Source organism: Culex pipiens, chromosome 1 (assembly GCF_016801865.2).
Source record: "Culex pipiens pallens isolate TS chromosome 1, TS_CPP_V2, whole genome shotgun sequence".
NCBI lineage: Eukaryota > Metazoa > Arthropoda > Insecta > Diptera > Culicidae > Culex > Culex pipiens.
Genome location: NC_068937.1, coordinates 47,714,087 through 47,739,923, shown reverse-complemented (window position 1 = coordinate 47,739,923; position 25,837 = coordinate 47,714,087). Strand labels below are relative to the sequence as shown.

The 25,837-nt window shown below is 37.0% G+C and overlaps 2 non-coding genes across 2 annotated transcripts; one reads left to right on the top strand and one right to left on the bottom strand.

Annotated features, from left to right (window-relative positions):
- The first annotated feature begins 6,299 nt into the window (after positions 1–6,299).
- On the top strand, positions 6,300–6,371 carry Trnad-guc (transfer RNA aspartic acid (anticodon GUC)). The gene has a single exon. It is a non-coding gene; the product is annotated as a tRNA-Asp (tRNA).
- Positions 6,372–6,517: 146 nt separating this feature from the next.
- Trnat-cgu (transfer RNA threonine (anticodon CGU)) lies at positions 6,518–6,589 on the bottom strand. The gene has a single exon. It is a non-coding gene; the product is annotated as a tRNA-Thr (tRNA).
- Between the last annotated feature and the right edge of the window lie 19,248 nt (positions 6,590–25,837).

Sequence of the window (25,837 nt, the reverse complement as noted above, 5' to 3'; positions counted from 1 at the left end):
TTAGGTAAAATTGTTAAAAAGTCGTAATTTGGCCTGAAATTTGTTAAAACTAGTTTTGTTTGTAAAATTATCGATTTATGTTGCATTTTATACTGAATTCGAAGCACGAATCACAAGTTTTCACATTTTACATGAAATTTGTTCAACTGGAATTGCCTATAAATTTGGAGATTTTTTTTAATTGTGTTTCAAAAACACATATTATTTATTATTTACAAACTTTTTTAACCTTTTCCTAGTGGAAAATTGTCCAAAGAATCCGAAAATGCATTCCGTTTTTCGTTTAAAAATCATGTTCATTTAGAAAATCATGACACTTTGAGAAGTTTAAAATAATGACTTTCATCAACATTTTCTTAACTATAGTTAACTAACTTTTTGAACTTTTCAAAATTTTATGAAAAGTTCTTCTTGAGGTACTTTGAACACTTCTCTACCACGGTCAGTATGTTTCTGAACCATTCCTTACGTATTTTAACTGTACTCTTCATTTTGCGGAAAAATCGCAAACCTATCAAAGTCACCCCGGCTATCAAAGTCACCCCGGTTTACGGTGTCTATTTGCAGCAAAAGGTTCACTTTAGTGAAAATTTTGTGTCCAACCACAAGAAAAATAACTAAACCTGAGACCATTGTAGATGATGATGACTTATCGTATGATTTCACAGTGATGGTAAGTGGATACAACACTTAATTTTATACAACATTATAAAAATATAAGCTTAAAACTTGGTGAAAATTCTGCTCGATTTCTATTTTTCAGGAATTCATGTAAAATTAAACATCTTTTTTAAATATGTTTAACAAAATTTGTAATATGCTTTTTCATTATTTTTAGTTTAATGATACGTAATTTTTTAAAACATTAATCAAACTTTACATGTTTTATAACAACAGTTAAAAAAAAGTTTTGTTTTGATGCTTTTTAACAGTAACTTAACAACTTCATGCAAAAAAAAACAAATTAGTACATAACGTTAAATTTTTAGGCAGAATAAATGCGAAAATAAAAACACTCAGCATTAATTTGTGAGGCATTATTACAAAATTTACGGCAAATTCCATAAAAAATATTGCTAACAACAGCTAATAATTGACTACATGTACGAATATTTTTCTGTATTCAAGTAAGACAATAGTTAAAATATAGCTAGAAATTTGGCCCAACCTATATCATTAGATAATTAAAGAAATTATATATATCAACACTTACATAAATTATGTCTAATTAAGAAATGTTTTGTTGTAAAATACTAATAATTTGCTGCATGCAAAAATATTTCGGTTGATACAACGAAAAAAAATTGTTGAAAAATAGTTGAAAAACATTTCCCAGCCAGTTTTTAACAGAATATATCACAATATTTCAGCTGAAAACAAGAAATTTTTAGTTAATTTTCTGAAAAAAATATTCTAGCAGTCGACTGCTAGAATTTTTTTCGGCCATTTAACCAACAAAAATGGCAATTCCAAGTATTTTTTTAGTTAATTTTAATTACCGGTGGTCAGCAATTTCGGGTTAACAAAATCAACAATCGATTGTTGAAAAAAAGCTGTGTAAAAAATTAACCCATACTTTTTGTTAAATTAACCAAGATTTTCTTAGATTTGCCCCGGCCGGTCTCTCCGTGCACGTATTTTTTTTCTGAAAATGTTGTTTTCATAGCAGAAAACTGCAAAAGTGATGAGAATTTGTCGGAAATCGTAGTGTGCTGAAAATGGATTTAATTTTCCCTAATATTTGTATTTTATCCTTGCATTTTCGTTTTGAAAATACTTGCATTTCCTGTAAGTCTATAATGGCGAAATGACCTGCTTATCATCAACAAATAAAAAAAAAAAAATAACAGTCCTGAAAAGTTCATTTGAGTACTGAAAATAATAACTTTTCAACACTTGTATCGAAAAGTTTAACTTTTCGACTTGCATTAAAATTGAACCAATTAAATTACCAATTACTTTTATCACTATTGCCCCCCTGAAGAATGTGCCCAATTTCCTAACCACAAATTAACCTTCATGGAATCACTCAAAACCTCGTGGTTATTGTACAAATTGACACACCAGAAGGCCAACAACCAGCCAAGTCAGGCCCAGCCGTCTGGTTTTCGTGTTCCGTTCCGTGATCCATCCGATCCATTACGCAAAGCCCTGTGGAGGGGGAACCCAAAGCCGTGTTCCCACGATCTGATCGCGTTTCCCCCGTGTGAGTGTGACGACACTTGCCCGTTGATGACAAGTGGAAGAAACGATCTCCGGGGCCTCCCCCTTGTCTTTCGAGGGATGTCTTCAGGCCAAGTCAAGAGTCCAGAAGGCCCCCTTTCTTTAGACTCTATGGTACAGTAAAGCGATACCAGTAATCGTTAACCATCGAAAAAGTAACAACTTGACGACGTGAACACTAGGCTCTAGATTTCCAACGATGGTGACGGAATTTAATGATCTCGATTCTCAGCGCGCAACGTACAAATGGTGAGAAAATGTGACGAAATCAAGACGTTTGAAGGAAAGGGGTGTGTGACACGTTGAAGCTGAAGCTGATGAAGCCAGAAACAGAACATCGCGTGGTCTTTGATCTGGGTGTGCGTGTGAGCGTGCGATCGTGTGAAAGTGAAAATTGCTTCAATTTTTCCGGCTTCCTTTGAAGTTTGAGCGCGGCGGTACAATGAGGGCTTTTCACACGCGCCGCGCGGAGAAAGTGGAATTGGAAAGTGTGATGACGTTCCGGAAGAGGGTGATCTGTCAATAGCGATGGATTGAGGGGCTGAAGATGGAACAAATAATTACTGAAATAAGTCAATGGGTTCGAACTATCCAATCTAAATGCTTCAACAGCAAAACCACAAAATACATCAATGGTCGTACTTTGCTAACGATTACAAATGCTTTATTTTTTGAAATCTTTATTTTTGTAAAATCACTTGATTTTTAAAAATCCTTTAGGTATAAATTAAAAAATTAATTTGACATTCAAAAGAATTGTTGTGGTCCCTTAGCTCTGGTCGAGGGTGATTGAAATTGGTTTTTTTATGGCAACATTTGCTCTTGGATTAAAATGTCCCATAAAATTTCTATATAAACTCATCAAACTATTGCTAAAGACTCTCAAAAACACTTCGCCACTCAATATGCGTTTCAAACCAGGAGAAGAAACATTCTCATTTAATTGGAAACATGTGAAAACAACACTAACCTCAATTTGATTGCCATCAGTTCCCCAAAACTTCGTGCCGCCATGGTTTTTGATACCTCGTCTGACAATGGCAACCCTTCTCCTCTCTAATTCCAGACAGCTCTGAGCTGGTGTTTCTAGTCGCGATGGCCGCGGTGACGCCGATATGAACTGTAATTTCAGCTTTTATTATTTCAACTCAAGAGGATAAGCCTCTCCGCGGCTGGTTGGCGCTTTATGCTGTTATGATTTTTTTTTCGCTCTGCCACGAAACTAAACGGTTAAGTGCTATGCTGGCTGGGGTTTTTTTTCGGTGAAATACTCTGAGTCATGAAATGGCAGTGCTGCCAGATGTAGTATTTTTTGTAGTCGTTCCAATCAAACCTTTTTTCATCCATCATTGTTTTTTTTGTCATATTTTTCAAAAAAAATGCTCATGGCAGGGTTGCCAGATAAACAAATTGATTAAACCGAATTGTCTTTAATATCATAGCAAACAACAAGACAATTTAAAGTTAATCAAACAAATATTAAAAATAACTAGCGTTGAAAAGAAATTTAATTACTACTAAAGTCTCGATATCTTAAGGCAGTGTAACCAGATATTTAAATACTTACACTCATCAAAAAGGTAATTATATAATTATATACCTATCAAACGTGGTACAACAACTAGTTTATGAAAAATTGGATCAATCCTTTATACCGGGTGACCACTAAAACCCCATTTTCAAATTCCCGACTTTTGCAGAAACTCAAATAATCTTATCCAAAGAATGATTTCTAACAAAAACAAAAACAAAAACTTATCAACAAATATCTAAAAAAAACTACTTCATAAATGGAAGCACTCATCATTTTGCTTCAAAGTAGAAACATAAATAATTGCATTGGTCTTTAAAAAAAAACGATGGCTTAACAATACTTATAATTTGTATGTTTATTTTTAAAATTGGCAAACGTATAGTTTTTTATATTTCATTTCACCATGTTCATGTATAGCCTTTAAATTCTCAAATAATTTAAGGAATCATAAATTTAAAGTAAGTTTTTTTTTCTTAACTTATTTTTATTAGGTCCTTTTAGGTGCTGTGACCAGGTTGGGACCGAGGATCAGTAAAACAATATATAATAACAAAAAAAAACTCCTCAAATTCCATACTTAAAGATCATGCAACTGACGAGGGTTACTTGGTCCAAGCGGGTCTTGCAGGTCTTGAACCTGCCGATGTACTCGGAGAAAATCCCCCACAGCTCAGCCGAACTGTAGAGTACCTCCCCGGCTTCCTTCTCCGTGGCTCCACCGTCTCGGGGGCAACCTTGGCTGCTTCCTGCGGGACGAGGGCGATCCTTGGATTTTCCGTCCGGAACTGCGCCCGGCAGCCGAGGGAACTCCGCCGGCGTAAACGCCGGAACTGCTGGACTCTGCTTCTCCGCCTTCCTTGCCGGCGGTTTCGGTTTCGACGCCTGCTGGCGCCTCCGGATGAAGTCCGCACGCTTAGGGCAGCTGCGGTCCGTGGCTTCGTGGGCTCCAGAGCAGTTGGCACACCGCTTTGGCTCGGCTTCTTGAACTTTGCACTCGTCCGTCTTGTGGGGACCCCAACAGTTGTTGCACCTGCCTTTCAGGTGACAGTTCCTGGTTCCATGACCCAGCTGCAAGCAGTTCCTGCACTGGGTCACGTTCGGCCGCTTGTTCCGGTAGGCCTCCCACCGGATGATAGTGCTTGCCACAACTTTCAATGCAGAGAGCTTCTTCAGATTAGTGTATCCCTTGGGGAAGACCACAATGTACGGAGTTTCGACCACGGTGGACTTTTCCTTCCGCTTGATGATATGCACCTCCAGCGCATCCAGCTTGAGATCCCTCTTCAGAAGGTATTTGACCTCGTCCGGTTTCAGTTCATCAGGTAAACCACGAAGAACCACCCGATGATTTCGTTCGCTCCGCCGTTCGTGGGTGTAGAATTCCACTTTCTTCTTCTTGAGTAGCTCTTGCAACTTGTCAAAATCTTTGACAGGTCACCTTGGTTCCAAATCGGGTTAGTTTGTAAATCGGTTTGAAACCTAATTTACAACTTTCCACTATCGCCACGAGCTTGTAAAAATCCGTGGTGTTCTTCACCACCAAAGGTGGTTGATTTTGTTTACCTGCCGACTGGCCGGGTGGTGGAACCGCCGGGGCGTCCCCTCCTCCTGATGGGCTGGCATTGTTGTTGTTTTTGTTATCCACTAGCGGGCTGAACTTGTTGTTGTTGAGCAGGGTCTTCTCAATTTTTTCTCCATCGATGCCGATTCCAGTGACCTCGCTGGACTTCTTCCGTTTCCGATTCCCGCGGACGGGACGAAAATCTTCCTCCTCGGAGGATTCCTCCACCTCCATCTGTCAAAAACTTCCAAGCACGAGAGATGACAACACGAGTAAAACACGTCTTAACTTGTCGCTGGCTGGCGACTGAGTGTTTAAAGTAAGTTACTAAAGAAGAATTGGGTGAATTGATTTTAAAATTGTACAAAATATTTTAACAAAATATTCAAGAGTTAAAAACTAATTTTCAAACAATCTTGCCTAGAATTCCCGACTTTTCCCGACTTTTTGACAAAAATACCAGATTCCCGATTTTTGGCGGCTTTTTCGAATTCCCGATTTCCCGACTTGAGTGGCCACCCTGTTTATAAGTATCGGTCCGTTTCAGCAGGGTTGCCAGATTATCGATGTGTATAACTCATCGTAAACGTCTTTTGAAAATCTGCTTGCTGGCCTGGAAACAATTTTCATCGAAATTCTTGTCATTTAACTTTGGAATTACAATTCAAATTCCGCTATGTATGATAAATAAACCTCAAGTTCATAGGGGGATGGCGTCGCTATTTTTAGACCACGTTTTCCACTTTTTCTCATCGAAACCGACTACTTTATCGACTTCATTTTGCTGGGCGAGATAGGACGCCGTCTATTTTTAGACGATGACTCAGCACTTTTACACTCTTGCGCTTAAAAAAACCAGGTGGCAGTACGATGTAACGCCACGTCCCTATTTTTTGGTGTTTTACTTCTTCTAAGTTCAAGTTCTAATAGGAATCATAATAATGGAAGAATTAATAAGAACTGGAAACCCAACTTCTAAATTCCTCGATAGTATAGTGGTCAGTATCCCCGCCTGTCACGCGGGAGACCGGGGTTCGATTCCCCGTCGGGGAGGTATTTTTTATGATTTTTTTAATAAAACATTGTTGCTTGATGATATTGAAAAGAAGGGTTATTGACTCACAACTAATATTATTTAAAAAATTTACGTCAAATTTGTCATAAATAAATTTTAATCTTCAAAAAAAAGATTCAAGCACTGCCTCCTGTGAGGATTGAACTCACGACCGCTGGTTTACGAGACCAGCGCTCTACCACTGAGCTAAAGAGGCTTGGTTGACAAAAGTCCAAATTTACACAGGGCGAGCGATCGAGCCTTATCTCCAAATATGACTCTTCCAAAAACCAAATCTTCCAGCACTGGAAGAAAAAAACCCTTCACTATCGCTCTGCGAGCCGCTCTAATTTACGATCACGATCACATAAATATATCGTTTTACTCCCGTGACTCCCGCATATCTGCGGGACTGAGGCGATTTTTTGTCTCGTTCTTTTACTTGCTAGGGTTAGGGTTAGGATCGAGAGTCGTCACGTTTCACGGTTTTGTGGGGGGAGGGTCGTGCTGGGCTGGCGAGGGGAATAAGTCAAGTTTTAATTTACTTTTATTTGGTTTCGTTAATTTCCACTAAGACTTAATTGAATGGCGTACCAAGTCAGAATCCCCGAAACGGCGCTGGACCCACGAAATGGTTCGAGGTTTTTGTTTCGACTTAGTCACAGCCTTAGTATGAGTTTAGGGATGCACAGTTGAAAAAACTTTTGTTATTCAAATTAAACTTTGTAGAGTTTTCAACAGTAAATTCACCACTACATTTTTCTCAGTGTACTTCACTGTGTTTGGGAGTATGCATTTAACCATCATTTTTGGCCGAATATGAGTGCCGGTTCCACGAAACACGAATTCATAAATCAATCCTGAGCTGCTCAACTGTGAGCGCGCGAGCATGACGAAGAATCTCGCCGGTGATTCCATCGTGAGCGAGAGAACGCAGATTGAACGCGAACGATAGTGGATGGAATATGGAACTAAACTAGGGGAGCTGGGGGTAAGACGGCCAGGCGGGGTAAGACGGCCACCCCACTGTTTTACTAAGTATACTAATGAATATTACTAAAATGCTTAGCAATACTGTTCCTCATGCTAAATAATGCATATGGAGTCACCTTTGCCAAAAATATTGTTTGAAATAGTATAAAAATAGATCAAAATAAACAAATAATTTTTGAACTTGAAACTGGATGTAATTTTCATGAATTACAACTTAGGCATTTTTGTTAGATAACAATATGTTTTCCTGTCTTCAAATATTTTTTCATGTTAAATTGAAGTTTTCCCTAGATTATGTCCCTCGAAAAAGTTTAGAAAATGCGATGAGCTATTTACAAAAATTGTTTAAAAAAATAATTTATTTGGGGGCAAGACGGCCACCTCCTCCGGGGGTAAGACGGCCACCCGTAATTTGTAGATTTTAATTGATATAGGTTATATTTTTGACGGTTTTTGACTATTATGACATATTTGTAGATAAGGAAACGCATTTTCAATAAAACTATCCATTTTTAATCAAAATGCTGTTAACTACCGTTTCGACAACATTCTTTACTGTGATATAGCAAAACTCATTGAATAGTATGAAATCCTATCAAACTTTTCATAAAAATCGCTAATTTAATATTGTTTACATAATTTTGATTTACTTATTCTAATCAAAATACACAAACTAATTATTTTGCATCAAATTGTGTTTGTTTTGTAGTAAAAATTCACAGTTTTTCATAAAATGTGGTCGCAATAATATGAAATTCACTGAGCCAAAATATGAAAATTTTTAAACAGCATTTTTCTTCACATTTGAAACCTGATTTTTTCAACCAAAATAGTTATGATGTTCAGAGAAGTCTGTTCAACCAACCTTGTAGGAATTTGGGTGGATTTAGCAAAGTTATTAAGTTAATTTATAGCACTGGCCGTCTTACCCCACATGGGTGGCCGTCTTACCCCGCGTATTTCATATATATACGATTTCAATTATATTTTTAAAATTCCTGAAAAGTATTGAAAATTGGTTTTTAGACTAACTAATTTATGTCATTTCTATAATGGACTAGTAGTAGAACAATATGTACGTAATTTGAGATCAAAATAATCTGTTGTGTAAATTTTATTAGACTTCTCCCTTAGGGTGGCCGTCTTACCCCCATCTCCCCTACAGCACATTCTTTAATTAACGTATTTATGAAGGCACAATCATTAACCGTTCATAATCGGTAGACCGGGTGCGATGAGTTATGGGCGAAGAGGTTCTTAAGCTGTTCTCGGTTATGATCTCGTAAAACTTTTTCGGAGGAGTGATGTAATCAAAATGGTCCTGTCGCCCCCCCGGGAAGGTTCGTTACGGCATTTTGGAGATGTTTTGCGTTCGTGCTACTGTGACAATTTTGAAAATTGGTCCAATAAGCACGAAAATCTGAATGGGGTTTTGGGCAATAAATTTTGAAGAAGCTTGTTTCAAATACAAAGTATTGTAATAAATCATAGGAAATTATTTCAGTGTTCATCGTGGAATTGTAAATACAGCTTTCAATTCTTATTTCTATTGACATATTCAAAACTATTTGAACAAAATTTGTTTGAAAAATAGAAAAAATAGCATTTAAAAACACATCTTTCAAAAAATCAAGCCTAACGACTTATGAAAATCAGAACTTGATTTGAACAAATGTGTATTTTTTGCAACCGAAAACATCGTTCCAACTTTTTTAAAAAGACTGCCTCGGCGGATTTTTTTTTAACCCTTGAAAAAAAAGTTGGAACGATGTTTTTGATCGCGAAAATTACAGATTTGATCAAATTGAGTTCTGCAAAGTTCTGAGACCATCTAGACATCTAGACAAATCACTAGAAAAAAGAATCGTCTTGATTGGGTGAGATATGCCCGAGATTCAGCGAGTTGAAGTTACCGTTCCAACTTTTTTGGAGCCTTGGGCGTTGGAATGTTAAAGCATTTATCGATAGGTTTTTGGCATGGTTTCAGGCGTAGCTCACAGGAAGCAATTAATTATTTTGCGAAGAAGGCGACAATCATTGAGGAGGTATAAAATAGTTTTTTTTTGGATTTGTAGGTAGTCCAACACACAATCACTTAAGACATTTAATTTTGTTGTTGTTTATGTTTCAATTAAAATGTTGCTTAAATTTTTTTTTTTTGCAATTTAATAATAATTTTAAACAGTTTCAGACAATTTGGTCCATTCAATCGCAATCATTGTCTCATGATCTAAATCCTTTAAAAAATTTTTTTTGTTCGTTTTGATGTCTTCGTACACGGACTTTTTTGCCGATTTATTAATTAGCTTTTTTCACAAAAAATCATTTTCCCAAAAACCGTATTTTTTTATTTGGGTAATTCTCTACCAACTCACACGAAATCGGGAAAAGTTGCCCCGATCCCTCTTCGATTTGCGTGAAACTTTGTTCTAAGGGGTAACTTTTGTCCCTGATCACGAAACCGAGGTCCGTTTTTTGATATCTCGTGACGGAGGGGCGGTACGACCCCTTCCATTTTTGAACATGTGAAAAAAGAGGTGTTTTTCAATAATTTGCAGCCTGAAACGGTGATGAGATAGAAATTTGGTGTCAAAGGGACTTTTGTGTAAAATTAGACGCCCGATTTGATGGCGTACTCAGAATTCCGAATAAACGTATTTTTCACCGAAAAAAACACTAAAAAAGTTTTAAAAATTCTCCCATTTTCCGTTACTCGACTGTAAAAATTTTTGGAACATGTCATTTTATGGGAAATTTAATGTACTTTTCGAATCTACATTGTCCCTGAAGGGTCATTTTTTCATTTAGAACAAAATGGGAGAATTTTTAAAACTTTTTTAGTGTCTTTTTCGGTGAAAAATACGTTTATTCGGAATTCTGAGTACGCCATCAAATCGGGCGTCTAATTTTACACAAAAGTCCCTTTGACACCAAATTTCTATCTCATCACCGTTTCAGGCTGCAAATTATTGAAAAACACCTCTTTTTTCACATGTTCAAAAATGGAAGGGGTCGTACCGCCCCTCCGTCACGAGATATCAAAAAACGGACCTCGGATTCGTGATCAGGGACAAAAGTTGGCGAGAATTACCCATTTCTGATATTTTTGATTTGTTTTATGGGACAAAAGTCGCAACTTTTGAGCCGTAGAAAAGTATGGCAAAAATGTTGCCGCCGAGTTATGTTTTCTTTTTTAAAGTGTTTTTTTTTAATTTAAATTATACTGGAAATATTTCTTGCCTTCAGTTATTAATGTAAAATCAAATGAGCTATCGAAAAATACTTTAAAGATTTTTTCAATAAAGTGCATCGTTTTCAAAGGAAAAATCCCAATAACACTGTCTAAGATACATTGAAGATTAGACCTCAGGTTGTTGAAATACAGCGAATAAAAGAAAAAGAAACAAGAAAATTGAAGTTTTTTTGAGTTTCATCCAAACAGCCCTCAATTTTAAAGTGCTCGTACTTTTGTATAGCTTAAAAGTTGCGGTTTTTTGTCCCCAAAAAAAATCAAAAATATTGTTTTTCAGGGCTGCGGAGTCAGGTCATATTTCAAACGACTCCGACTCCGACCCCGACTCCGGCTTTCTCAGATTAGCTGACTCCGACTCCGACTCCAGCTCCGGCTTTGAACAAATGGTTGGCTCCGACTCCGACTCCGACTCCGGCCTACCAACACTAGCCAACTCCGACTCCGACTCCGACTCCGACCGCAGCTTTCAACAAATGGTTGGCTCCGACTCCGAATCCGACTCCACATATTTTTAAATGTTTCAAAAGTTAGTTAACTATTATTAGTTAATTATTTTTAAAACATTGACAAATAAGATTATTTAAATACTCTCTAAGCGTCATGTTTTTCTCAAGAAAAATAAGTAAAAGTAAAGTAAAGTAAATAAACGAAAAAAAAGTTTCTAGGTTATAAGTTTTATACGTTATGGAAACAGAAATCTAAAAATATCTTCAGTTTTAGAGGCATTTTGAGAAGAACAGTTTTGTAAATAAATTTGGATTTATTTGCTTAACCTCAAATTTGTAAATATTTTTTTTTTTTCAAAATGTCCTTTTCAAATATCTGTGACATGGAAAATATTTTAACCTGGAAATTTTTAATTTATTTTAATTTTAAAATTTTATATACCGTAAACCGGGGTGACTTTGATAGGATTTCAATTTGTTTTAAGAAAGGTTTTTCTCAAGATTATTATTTTTAAAACATGTACTGGGGAAGGCCACACAAAGTCCATGCCCTATTTTGGAAAAAAAGTTTTTTCGATAGTGTTTAGAAAAATAGTTACGTTAAAAATTCTTGGTTTTAATTCCGGGGTGACTTTACTTGTACGTTAAATGTACCATCACTAAAGTAGCTGATATAGTTTGTAAGAAAAAAATCAATGTTTATATTAAGTTAACTAAGTTTATAAGCTTTTTAACAAAATACATATAAATTTTAGGTAAAATTGTTAAAAAGTCGAAATTTTGCCTGAAATTTGTTAAAAATAGTTTTATTTATAAAATTATCGATTTATATTGCATTTTAAACTGAATTCGAAGCACGAATCACAAGTTTTCACATTTTACATGAAATTTGTTCAACTGAATTTGCTTATAAATTTGGACATTTTTTTTAAATTGTGTTTCTGTTCGGGGCTGGCCGATTGTGGGTAGTGGACTGTATTCTAGGTGGAGGTGGCGGATTTGCAGCGGATCGCAGGAGGGAGGAAAACACCCAGAAGTTGTAAATTTCTGACGTTTATTTTCTCCTTCTTCTTCCTCTCCTACTTATCACTACACTAAAAACACTTTACTTCACTTCTGCCGCGTGTTGCCTCGTTGGAGGTTGGACGTGCTCTGACGCGAGCGCCTTGCGCGCGCAGTTCATGGATGACGTTTGACGTTCAACTGTCAGTGGACACGGTGGGCGCAGGGTTGTGCGCACGGCAGGGTTTCCTCTTCGGTGATACCGAACAGTTTCAAAAACACATATTATTTATTATTTACAAACTTATTTAACCTTCTCCTAGTGGAAAATTGTCCAAAGAATCCGAAAATGCATTCCGTTTTCCGATTAAAAATCATGTTCATTGAGAAAATCATGACACTTTGAGAAGTTTAAAATAATGACTTTCATCCACATTTTCTTAACTATAGTTAACTAACATTATAAACTATTCAAAAATTTATGGAAAGTTCTTCATGAGGTACTTTGAACACTTCTCTACCACGGTCAGTATGTTTCTGAACCATTCCTTACGTATTTTAATTGTACTCTTCATTTTGCGGAAAAATCTCAAACCTATCAAAGTCACCCCGGCTATCAAAGTCACCCCGTTTTACGGTACATTGATTTGCAATGATTATCCCCTTCCGTCATATTGGCGTGGGACATACAGTATGAGAAAATTTGTACCAGTTGATAATATTTTGATACTTTTTTTTTAATCTATAATATTTGAAAAATAAATTATGATCCTATATTTTGTTCTATATATTTTTTTATTAGTTCATTTTTGTACTGAATTCTTGAGATTTTTTCAAAGATAATTTGCAACGATATCAAAATAGTTTACCTAAAATCAACATCAAAATCAACAATCAATGATTATTTCAAATTTGTTGCAACTTCTTTTGACATTTTTTGTTAGTTTCAATTATTTTAAATGCAACAATTTGATTTTCTTGTACTCAGTTATAAACAAAATGCGCATGTTGAGTTCGAAGTAAGAGATTGTTATTATCGTTGATTATTTGTTACAAAAGTTAAACTGTCAGTGACTCTTTTTCGATCTGCAAAAACAGTGATTACTATTTATAATCTTTTTTTTTCGTATTTTTTTCCTAAAAAAATGATTTAACTTAAAACCTCTAAGACATTCGCTATCGGGGTAAAAGATGACTTTGTGTGTACTTTTTCAGAAATAACTGGATGAAATTTGGTCAAATTTGAATTGAAAGGGCACATAAATATAGTCTGAATGCATAACCAATATTTTTTTTTATTATTTTTTTTTTTAAATTATGATACTGCATACTTGGGTAAGAGGTTATCATTTAGTGATTATAGTGTGCTTTTCAATCACAATAAAAAGCTTCAAAAACATAATGGCATCTGATAAATCAATTAAAAATTTAAGTTGTTTTTTAAATTAAGCTGTATTATAGGAAATACTGAACAATAAAAACAACATATTTTTTGTTGAATTTAAGGTAACTCCGGCTCCGACTCCGACTCCGGGTTGTCAGAAATCTTCGGCTCCGACTCCGACTCCGACTCCAGCTCTTAAAAATTTAGCCGACTCCGACTCCAGCTGTTCGAGTTTTGACGACTCCGACTCCGACTCCAGGTCCCCAAAAATACTCGACTCCACCGACTCCGGCTCCGACTCCGACTCCGACTCCACAGCCCTGGTTTTTGGGAAATTGATGTTTTGTAAAAAAGTTAATAAAAAACTAACTTAATCCACCTATGTGGTTGGAGCCTTCCTCACAACAATGGCTGTTCACAAGTTTCATCTATTTTTTAGATCCGGCTTCCAAAAAGTACATCGATATCACTTAAGTGGCCATATCTCGAGACAGGGTTGCCAGATCTTCAATGTTTTGAACTCATTGGAAAGGTTTTTTGATAAACTAACCAACGATGGGTCGGATGATGGATCCGGACAAAGTTTACATACATTTAAGTGAGATCCGGCTTCAGAAAAGTACATAAATGTCACTTAAGTGGCAAGACATGGTTGCCAGATCTTCAATGTTTTGGACTCGTTGGAAAGGTCTTTTGATTAACTAACCAACGTTGGGTCGGATGATGGACCCGGACATAGTTTACATACATTTAAGTGAGATCCGGCTTCAAAAAAGTACATCAATATCACTTAAGTGGCCATATCTCGAGACATGGTTGCCAGATCTTCAATGTTTTGGACTCATTGGAAAGGTATTTTGATAAGTTAACCAACAATGGTCGGATGGTGGATCCGGACATAGTTTACATACATTTAAGTGAGATCCGGCTTCCAAAAAGTACATCGATATCACTTAAGTGGCCATATCTCGAGACAGGGTTGCCAGATTTTCAATGTTTTGGACTCGTTGGAAAGGTCTTTTGATAACCTAACCAAGAATGGGTCGGATGGTGGATCCGGATATAGTTTACATACATTTAAGTGAGATCCGGCTTCAAAAAAGTACATTAATATCACTTAAGTGGCCATATCTCGAGACAGGGTTGCCAGATCTTCAATGTTTTGCACTCGTTGGAAAGGTCTTTTGATAACCTAACCAACAATGGGTCGGATGGTGGATCCGGACATAGTTTACATACATTTAAGTGAGATCCGGCTTCAAAAAAGTACATCAATATCACTTAAGTGGCCATATCTCGAGACAGGGTTGCCAGATTTTCAATGTTTTAGACTCATTGGAAAGGTATTTTGATAACCTAACCAACGTCGGGTCGGATGATGGACCCGGACATAGTTTACATACATTTAAGTGAGATCCGGCTTCAAAAAAGTATATCAATATCACTTAAGTGACCATATCTCGAGACAGGGTTGCCAGATCTTCAATGTTTTGGACTCATTGGAAAGGTCTTTTGATAACCTAACCAACGATGGGTCGGATGATGGATCCGGACATAGTTTACATACATTTAAGTGAGATCCGGCTTCAAAAAAGTACATCAATATCACTTAAGTGGCCATATCTCGAGACAGGGTTGCCAGATCTTCAATGTTTTGGACTCGTTGGAAAGGTCTTTTGATAATCTAACCAACAATGGGTCGGATGGTGGATCCGGACATAGTATACATACATTTAAGTGAGATCCGGCTTCAAAAAAGTACATCAATATCGCTTAAGTGGCCATATCTCGAGACAGGGTTGCCTAATCTTCAATGTTTTGCACTCGTTGGAAAGGTTTTTTGATAACCTAACCAACGATGGGTCGGATGATGGATCCGGACATAGTTTACATACATTTAAGTGAGATCCGGCTTCAAAAAAGTACATCAATATCACTTAAGTGGCCATATCTCGAGACAGGGTTGCCAGATCTTCAATGTTTTGCACTCGTTGGAAAGGTCTTTTGATAACCTAACCAACAATGGGTCGGATGGTGGATCCGGACATAGTACACATACATTTAAGTGAGATCCGGCTTCAAAAAAGTACATCAATATCACTTAAGTGGCCATATCTCGAGACAGGGTTGCCAGATCTTCAATGTTTTGGACTCGTTGGAAAGGTCTTTTGATAACCTAACCAACGATGGGTCGGATGATGGACCCGGACATAGTTTACATACAGTTAAGTGAGATCCAAATATATGTGAAAACACATTTTTATACATAACTTTTGAACTACTTATCGAAACTTCAATCTGTATAAAACTCGATCTATGGGACCCTAAACCAAGTCAAATGCAACAAGTTCGGGTCAAATCGGTTCAGCCAGTGCCGAGAAACATGAGCTAGTTTGTTGGTCACATACATACATACATACACACACACATACACACACACATACACACACACATACACACAGACATTTGTTCAGTTTTCGATTCTGAGTCGATATGTATACATGAAGGTGGGTCTACGACGTTTTTATACGAAGTTTATTTTTAGAGCAGGATTATAGCCTTACCTCAGTGAGGAAGGCAAAAAATATCGACAATGTCAATGTTGAATGAAGCCTTGTATGGGTGAGTTTGAGCCAAACAAAAAAAATGAAATTAAAATGCACGAGATCGGCTAATTTCGTAGTGAATTTCCAAGATATTAAAAATTTCATTTCCTATACTTTTAGACCCCCTTTGGGACTGCAAGAGTTAGTTTTTGTCTTTCTGATGTTTTGAAGAAAGTGTCGAAACCTCGGTCGAAACAGTTTTCAAAAAATCTTTTTCTCAGTCAAAATTTTCGAAAGGAAAAAAACGTACTTTAATAAAACCGTTATTGGAGGTGATCATAAAATCAAATTCAATGTTGGAAGTGAAGTTTTGGAATCATTTTGTAAGTTAAAGATTCATAGATAAAACATTAATTGTTGTTATTTCGCAAGGTCATACGAAGTTTTTTGCAAAGTCATGTATTCGTCCGTAAATTATATTTATTATCTGTAAATTATCTGTAAAAACTTATTCATCAATCAGCAATTCACATCAAAAGGATGGAAATAAAGTAAAAGAGCTCTGATTTGGAAAATAACCAACAAAAAAAATGATATTATCTCATACAACAAACTAAAGCTAAACCAAATAGACCCTATCTCGTCCAGTCTCAATATAACCATTAGACTGTCTATCTTAATCTTGCAATGTGTCTTGATTCTTCGTATTTTCAGCGAATTGTATATTGGTATAATTCATCACGTTGTCCCCAAGGTGCACGCCCGAAATGTAAACCCATTATGCTCAACCACACGCCTCATCACAACCTTCACAATGGCAAATCGAACCTAATTACTTAGCTCAAGACAACCGTGCCACCGCCGCCCATATAATCTTGTAAAAGTAACATGATAATCTTGTCCCAGCAGACTCGCGTCCGACCAAAACGCCAAGTTTTTCCAACATTTGACATTTTGCTGTAATTTATCGGTGCCACGGCCATAAACAATGGCACGCTTTATTACGCGGCGGCCACTGCGCAAATCACCTGGGCATAATGAATTACCCCGGCGACAAGTTTTCCACACCACAAGAAGAAAACTGTCTTCTTGCGGGTTCGCAAACCCTTTCACGACTATAGTTTTAGTAACAGCGCCGACCATTCCGGGGATCTTGCCGGCGCAGCTTCGACAATAACTCCGTGTGGCCTCACGTGGCAACACCCCGGCGGCAAACATTAGTCAAATTTAATTATCACTTAATTATAATTTATTCACTCTGCCAGTTGCTGGCCTGGCCAAGTTATAGATAGGGAAGAGGGGTTGGGTCGGTGGTCAACAACGTAACATACCTGATGCGTCCGACGTCGTCGGAATAAAGAATAAGAAGACCAGCAGCAGAAGTGGGAAGAAGATGAAGAAGTGCTTGTTTAACAACCCTTATACGACTTATCATAAATCGTGGTTTATGGGTTGGATGTGCGCCGTCACACGGTATATGAGGAAAATCTCATGAAAATCGTAAAAAAAATCTAAATTTCAAGATTTTCAAAAAAAATTAAACAATTCATGATCATGAAAATTTCACAAATATTTTAACAAATATTTCAACTTGTTTTCTTTCTAAAACTGAATAATTGATAGTCACAAACGGTGATGGATCTTAATTCAACCCTAATTTGGCCAATAAAATCTAATCTGTTTTTGTGTTTCACACAGAGAATCGCTCCTCAGTCAACAGAAGTGCCGTAATAGCGACCCCTGGCGCAGGTCTTGGACTGGCCGGACCAAGTAATGTGACACGACTCCATCCCCCATTCTCCCCTCCGGAAGATATGTGCCCCGTAATACAAGGGGGTTGGCTTTTGACTATGAATTTATTGTCGCTTCATGACCAGCTTTGCTTGCTTTATCTCTCGGGACAGAGCACAACCCAGAAGGGAAGGTAGACAAGCTTCGCGGATTTTTTCGCGACCGCACGTAATCCACACCGCGGAAATATGCCAAAAGGTGCGGCCACATTCCAGATCTGGGAGATTTACGACCTACGGTGGGATTCTTCATGAAGGAAACAGAGTTTAGACTGTATTCGTGAGTTGATTTTAAAAAAATATTTTAATGATTTAAATTTTTCTCTTATAATTTTGTTTGGAAACAACATTTCAAAAACAACTTTGTCAATTCCAAAAGGGCAACTGTCTTCCTTCAGTCCGACGTCCCGCGCCCTTTTTGGCTTCTGTCAGCGACATGTCACCGGTTTTGTCCCCCGACGAATCCTGAGCAGCACCCGTCAAAACCCTAAACTTATGCGCCATCACCGTGTCCTTTTTTTTCGGGGAGGCACGACACAGGAACCGACGACGACGACGACCAGCAGCAGTAGGATATTCCACGGTTGGTCGTCCCACGTGTCCCACGAATGAAAAGGAGCAGCAGCAGCAGCGCACTTTAGTTTTGTTGACGACAGTTTAGCGGAACCACGTCATCTGTCACGTCCGATTAGGGTCGCCACGTGACACACGACGACGACGGCGGCGATGTTGCCTGGCGACGCTGCCAAAGTCGCGTTTGGTAGTTTTGTTTCATTTTTTTTGCGCCCAAATATTCTTCAAAAAGAAAAGCTTACATACATTACCAGAAGTTCCTGGAGATAAATATTTGAGGTGATATTGTATTGTTATTTGTACCATTTATATTGAGGATCAAAGTATAAACAAATATCTACCAAATACTCGCTGTCGTGCTAACTTGTCGTACGTGCATTTTGGGCCAAATTGAGTTAAGAACGCCATTTTGTGCCGCACACAATGCCTCACCTTTTGACCTTCATAGATCCCCAAAATTCGATTTCAATCCTGAGATATTCAATTTAAATCGAAAAAACTCCGTGCATTGTTGTCACTTTTCATATGAAAGAAGTTTCAATCTTGTCATGCTATCTTGACACAGCCTGAAAATTGATGTAAGTACGACAAATGGCCAAAGGGATTTTAGGTCAGAACGCGTTTGACGCAGGTACTAGCTAGACTACCGTAAGCATTTTCGATTGTAACTCGGGACTCCGGCAACCAAATTCAACCAAACTTTGGGAAAATGCACAGAATATGAATCTGAATGAAACATGTGACAATTAGGTTCTTTTTGAGGCCGGACCTTAATTGGACTATATTGGTTCCGCATCAAGAACCGAGTTTTGTATGCACTTGGTTTCCAAAGAATTATTCATTCAGATGAAAATTATTTTCTAATCATTGGAGTGTTCATTTTTTGTAGTTTTTAAGGCACCAACCACATACAGTCGTGCCTCGGTTTAGCACCGCATATGGGGGATGCAAAACTGAGGCGTGCATAACCGAGGCACAGAGCTTATGGGATTTTGGCTATATGGGAGACATTGGCTTTAATCGTACGAAAAATCATGCAAACATCAGAAAATTATAGTGTTTTGGAATCGGGATGATGTCAGGCTGACATCATCCCGAGCTGACATTGTCAGCTATCCATTAAAAATATTATTTCATGAAAGTTTTCACAAAAATACGTATTTTTCCTGTATTTCGAAAATGCATATTTTTTTCTCTAAAGAAACCAAAAATTTATTGTTATTGCAATATGGGTATCAAATGATCAGGTTTTTTTCATACATTTTGGATGTAACAATAACATTTTTAGAAATTTTCACAAAACTACGTATTTTCGAAAAAAATACTCAAAATTTCAATTTTTACAATATGGGTATCAAACGATCGGGATTTTTTTACACATTTCGAATGTAATAACAACATTTTTAGAGAATACTCCAAATATTCACAAAACTACGTATTTTCGAAAAAAATACTCAAAATTTCCGTTTTTACAATATGGGTATCAAACGATCGGGATTTTTTCATACATTTTAAATGTAATAACAACATTTTTAGAAAATACTCAAAATATTCACAAAACTACGTATTTTCGAAAAAATACTCAAAATTTAAATTTTTACAATACGGGTATCAAACGATCGGGATTTTTTCATACATTTCGAATGTAATAAAAACATTTTTTGAAAATACTCAAAATTTTCACAAAACTACGAATTTTCGAAAAAAAATACTCAAAATTTCCGTTTTTACAATGTGGGCATCAAACGATCGGGATTTTTCATACATTTCGAATGTAATAACAACATTTTTAGAAAATACTCAAAATTTTCACAAAACTACGTATTTGTGGAAAAAATACTCAAAATTTACATTTTCATAATATGGGTATCAAATGATCGGGAATTTTTCATACATTTCGAATGTAATAACAACATTTTTAGAAAATATTCAAAATTTTCACAAAACTACGTATTAGCATAGCATAGCATTGGTGTCTACCCGTAGCTGCTACTTCGTTATTGACCAGGACCCCCAAACATTGCTCCGTGGACCACAGATGAAAAGTAGGAACAAATCATCACCCCTTCACAATTTTCAAAGGTCCCTATCGTGTTGATCAATACCGACGCCGGCCACGACCAGTGGTAAGACACGGGGAAGTGGATGGGAATGTTAGCCGATACTTGAGTGATGGGACCGCCAAATCGACTGCGTCTCCGACAAAGTATCACATGAGTTTTGAGGGGTTAGTAAGATGGGTATGAGGTCAGGATTCACTGTGGTAGGTGATGCGACCATGAGCAATTTGTTTATGGGTTGAAATTTTAAAAATCTTAGGCAGTCGGCTGCGGAAAGATACCTATCTAGGGATTTAAATATAGTATTAATTCGACCGCGATTCTCCAGAAATTCTCCGTCGCCGTGCCTTCCGATCAACGGTGATGTAGGAAGGGCTTCATTCATTAAAATTATTTTATATCATAAGCCTTAAAACATATCCGTCGACGTGCCTTCCGATCCTCGATGATATGGAAAGGACTTAATCCAGCAATACGACTTGCTTGTCTCAAAAAACAAAAATCGGATCGTTTCTATCGAAAACTATATAAAGAGAACAAAAATAAAATTCATCGGCCAACGAACGCGCGAACAAAAAATAAATGAAAAAAGAAGAAATCCAATCACCCCATGTACACAAATAGCGACACAAAAGAGACGGAAAATAACACGAAAAAAAACAGGACTGCGCGTCCACACAGGCACCGCACTACTGATGCCATTATTTAATTATCAAATTTTCACAAAACTACGTATTTTCGAAAAAATACTCAAAATTTCCGTTTTCACAATGTGGGTATCAAACGATCGGGATTTTTTCATACATTCCGAATGTAATAACAAAATTTTTAGAAAATACTCAAAATTTTCACAAAACTACGTATTTTTGAAAAAAATACTCAAAATTTATTTTTTTACAATATTGGAATCAAACGATCGGGATTTTTTCATGCATTCCAAATTTAATAACAACATTTCTAGAAAATACTCCAAATTTTTACAAAACTACGAATTTTTGAAAAAAAAGTTCTCAAAATTTCCGTTTTTACAATGTGGGTATCAAAAGATCGGAATATTTTCATACATTTCGAAAGTTATTAAAAAAATGAAAATACTCAAAGTTTTCACAAAACTACGTATTTTTGAAAAAAATATACTAAAAATTTCCGTTTTTCACAAGAGGTATCAAATGTTCTGGATTTTTTTATACATTTCAAAAGTTTTAACACAAATTTGTGGAAATATCCAAATTTTCACAAATCTACGTTTTTTCGAAAAAATACCCCAAATTTCAGTTTTTTACATTATGAGTATCACATGGTTGAGATTTTTTCATTAATTGTTACTTTGTATCGTCATGTGTCCGATTTTTCTAAGGGACGACGGGACTTGAACCCGCAACCACCTCATTAGTACTGAGACGCACCGCCAATTGTACCACTGAGGCCCTTGAGATTCTAGATATCTCAAACCACCGTAGTGCTACGTGTGACAGTTTGGTATCTATTCCAGCCTGAAAACAGTACATTTATATCGCTTTGTGTTCATTTGGTATCGTGATCATCGTCGTCTCCTTCTGGTGAAATCCGCTGAGCAGGAAGATTGAGACTATGCTTCAATTTAATTTAAAAGGTCATATTGTAAAAACGGAAATTTTGAGTATTTTTTTCGAAAATACGTAGTTTTGTGAAAATTTTGAGTATTTTCTATAAATGTTGTTATTACACTCGAAATGTATGAAAAAATCCCGATCGTTTGATACCCACATTGTAAAAACGGAAATTTTGAGTACATTTTTTCAAAAAATCGTTGTTTTGTGAAAATTTTTAGTATTTTCTAAAATGTATGAAAAAATCCCGATCGTTTGATACCCATATTGTAAAAATTGAAATTTTGAGTATTTTTTTTTTCGAAAACACGTAGTTTTGTAAAAATTTGGAGTATTTTCTAAAAATGTTATTGTTACATCCAAAATGTATGAAAAAACCCTGATCATTTGATACATATATTGCAATCACAATATATTTTTGGTTTCTTTAAAGAAAAAAATATGCATTTTCAAAATACAGGAAAAATACGTATTTTTGTGAAAATTTTTATGAAATAATAATTTTAATGGATAGCTGACATCATCCAGATTCCAAAACACTATAATTTTTCGATGTTTGCATGATTATTCATAGAATTATAGCCAATGTCTCCCATATAGCCAAAATCCCATAAGCTCTGTGCTTCAGTTAAGCACTGGGCCGTGCTTAACCGAGGCAGCTGAACGGTGCAAAACCGGGGCAGTGCAAAACCGAGGCGTGCAAAACCGAGGTATGACTGTAGCTCTATCAGCTTAGTTTTTTAATTAGCAGCTGAATCAATTTTCAGTATTAAGATAACATCAACCGGGATTTATGTTTTTTTTCACTTTTCTAGTTGATTGGATCATTAAAATTACCTTTTTAATCATTTATAAAATTCTCAAATCTAAAATCCCTTCAACAAACTAACGAACGACACAAAAGTGCAGTGATGCGATTCCTCTAATTCGAAGATTTACACCAGAAAACTCGCGCTTGTTTTCGCGCAAGAGACAACTATTAAGGGGACTTTCCCATCCCTTCCACCAGGCTGAGCGCGCACTGCTCTAATTGAATTAGCGCTCCGACGAAAAACTATTGAACGTGTGCGGGAAAAAGGGGAAAACCCTGCTGGCTGGCTGGCTGGCGTTGATTTTCGCACTTTCACACGGCCACACTCCCTACTTCTCTGTGCCGTACCCTCATCTCATCCTGAAGTGTTTCACGTGGCACGGGGCAAAATAAATATAAATAATTCAGCTTTATGATGCATTAAGATCACATTTATTACAATTACAATAATTTACGGAAATTAAACTGTTGCCGCGGTGCGTTCGTGTGTTTTGGCCGGGTTGGGACAATAAATTTTGTGCAAAAACTTTAGAGAATTGACTCGAAAGAAGAGTTTAGCTTTGTTGGATGATGTTCACAGGATTCCCCCGAGGACGACCACGTGATGCAACGGTGGTCGTTTTGCTGGCGCTAATCAAATTAGAAGCTTTATAGGCTGGAACAGTGTGCCACTGCAGTGGGTGGTTACTTTGAGTTCGTTTACCGAGTTTGATAGCTGGCGGTGGTGACGGGGAAGTCCCTCTAATGAAGGGCCCAATGATATCACTAATTAAATTGATGGGAAAGCTGCATTTTTCATTTAATTTCAAACTCAATCTTCGAAATGACATATAGTCGTAGTCAAAGTTTGTAGAAGGTCCCAAATCCTGTTTATATAAACAGACAAGTGTGTCTACCTATTACGTCCAAAGATTTCCTCGATTTCCTGGACAAACTTTTTACATGACTCTTTTAGAAACGCAAACTTTTTTCACATTTTGAAACGCAGTGCAACCATAGCAAGAAGTCTTGGGTGAAATAAAGATCTTTACACCCAGAACTGGGCATCGACATACGAGAGAATAAAGAGCACGATTCGGTAGTAAAATGGTACTGTGTGCGGACTGAGCATGAGCATGAGCATGAGCATGGTTGACTGCCAATGAGCTGCTACTCCGTTATTGACAGATCAGCTGAAGTTAAACAATGAATTAAAAATGATCAGTGGGAGCCAACCATCCGTTCACTGTTTAACCTCTGAAGATCCCTACTTTATTAGTCAATACCGGCGCCCTCTCAAGAAGCCTGCAGTTCAACGAAATGGAGGAATGTTAGTCCGATAGTTGAAGTTGCAGACTCATCAAGCACACAGTTTTTCGCTATATACTTGTTGATACCGCTTGAGACCGTTGAATCCACAGCATCTCCTTCAAGCATCACGTGATTATTATTTTTTTGGGTTTGTAGGATAAGGTATTGGCTTTTCGATGCCTCCCGAGCTACGATGCTATGGGGAGGACTTTCATAACAGACCCGTCGGCGAGCCTTCCGAGCAACGATGCTATGGGAAGGTCTCTTTGGTTAACACACAAAGTCACTCACACACAATTATTTCACTCCACTATTAATTAATCCAAAATGTCAGTGCGTCTTTCGATCATTATATAGAAATGGCTTTTTCACCATAAAAATAAAACCTTATTCAAAACATTATACACAATTTACCCGACGCCGTGCCTTCCGATCAACGATGATATACACGCAACCGAGATCGGGGGAAAATTGTGAGGAAACCCTCCCGAACTGAATGGGAATTGTCACCATGCACGGACAGGGGAGAAATACCTCACAAACTGCTTGAGGGAAACCCGCAAGAAATATTTCAAGCCTAAAAAAAGCGTATCCACACACACATTCATGCCCTTGCACATGTATTGGTAATAATTTAGAGAACCCTGTGTCAGTGTATTAGTGTCTTCAAACTGCTTATCGTGCATTTGTATTAGTGAGAAATTTTGCCCAAAAAATGGCTTCCTTCTTTTATATTAACAGAAACAACAAAAACATGGTTCAAATAAACTTTATTTGCAATAAATCATGCATGAAACACTATTCGCACCGTTTTTTCACAATTATCAAACAAGCACTATGTCAAAATGTCAAATGTCAAAATGTCAAAATGTCAAAATGTCAAAATGTCAAATGTCAAAATGTCAAAATGTCAAAATGTCAAAATGTCAAAATGTCAAAATGTCAAAATGTCAAAATGTCAAAATGTCAAAATGTCAAATTGTCAAATGCCCAAAAGTCTAAAGTTTTACATGTCCAAATGACCAATTGACAATAAAACAAATAATTTTTTTCTTCTGTTTATGTCATGTCTGTTCTGCGCAACACTGCTATGTGAATTTGTGCTGATCGGCGATACAAATTAAGCACGCATACTTGTGCACAGCACTGACGTGTGAGATACAACTGCCCGTCGTGTGTTTACGTTCTTGGTCAATGAATTTGAAATATTTCGACATATTCCTGTGATGGTATGCGTGAATTTTCGAGACAGTTCAATTCGGAAGGGATTTCCGCGCGATTTCAGCGTTGTACCACACAAATCAAATTGGGAGGGCCAACCTCACGGATTTCTCGTTTGCGTGTAGGAAGGGCTTTGAAAATCACAAAACAATTAACAAAGATCTCAAAAAAAAAAATCACAAAAAAAATCACAAAAAACACCGATTACTCAACGAAAATTACGCTCAAGACACAAATAATTCAGTAAGTCATGCTATTATTCGATCACCACAATCACTCACCCCTAACGAACAGCGACACAAAAGCACACAAAAAAATTAACCTGCATAATCACGATTTCGCGTCCCCACTTCCAGCGCACCAATGATGCTATTATTCGATTACCACAATCACTCACTCCATACGAATCACAGCGACACAAAAGAAATGAAAATGAGCATGCAAAAACAAGACAACGCGTCCCCGTGGTCAGCGCACTAATGATGCCATTATTTAATTATAATAACC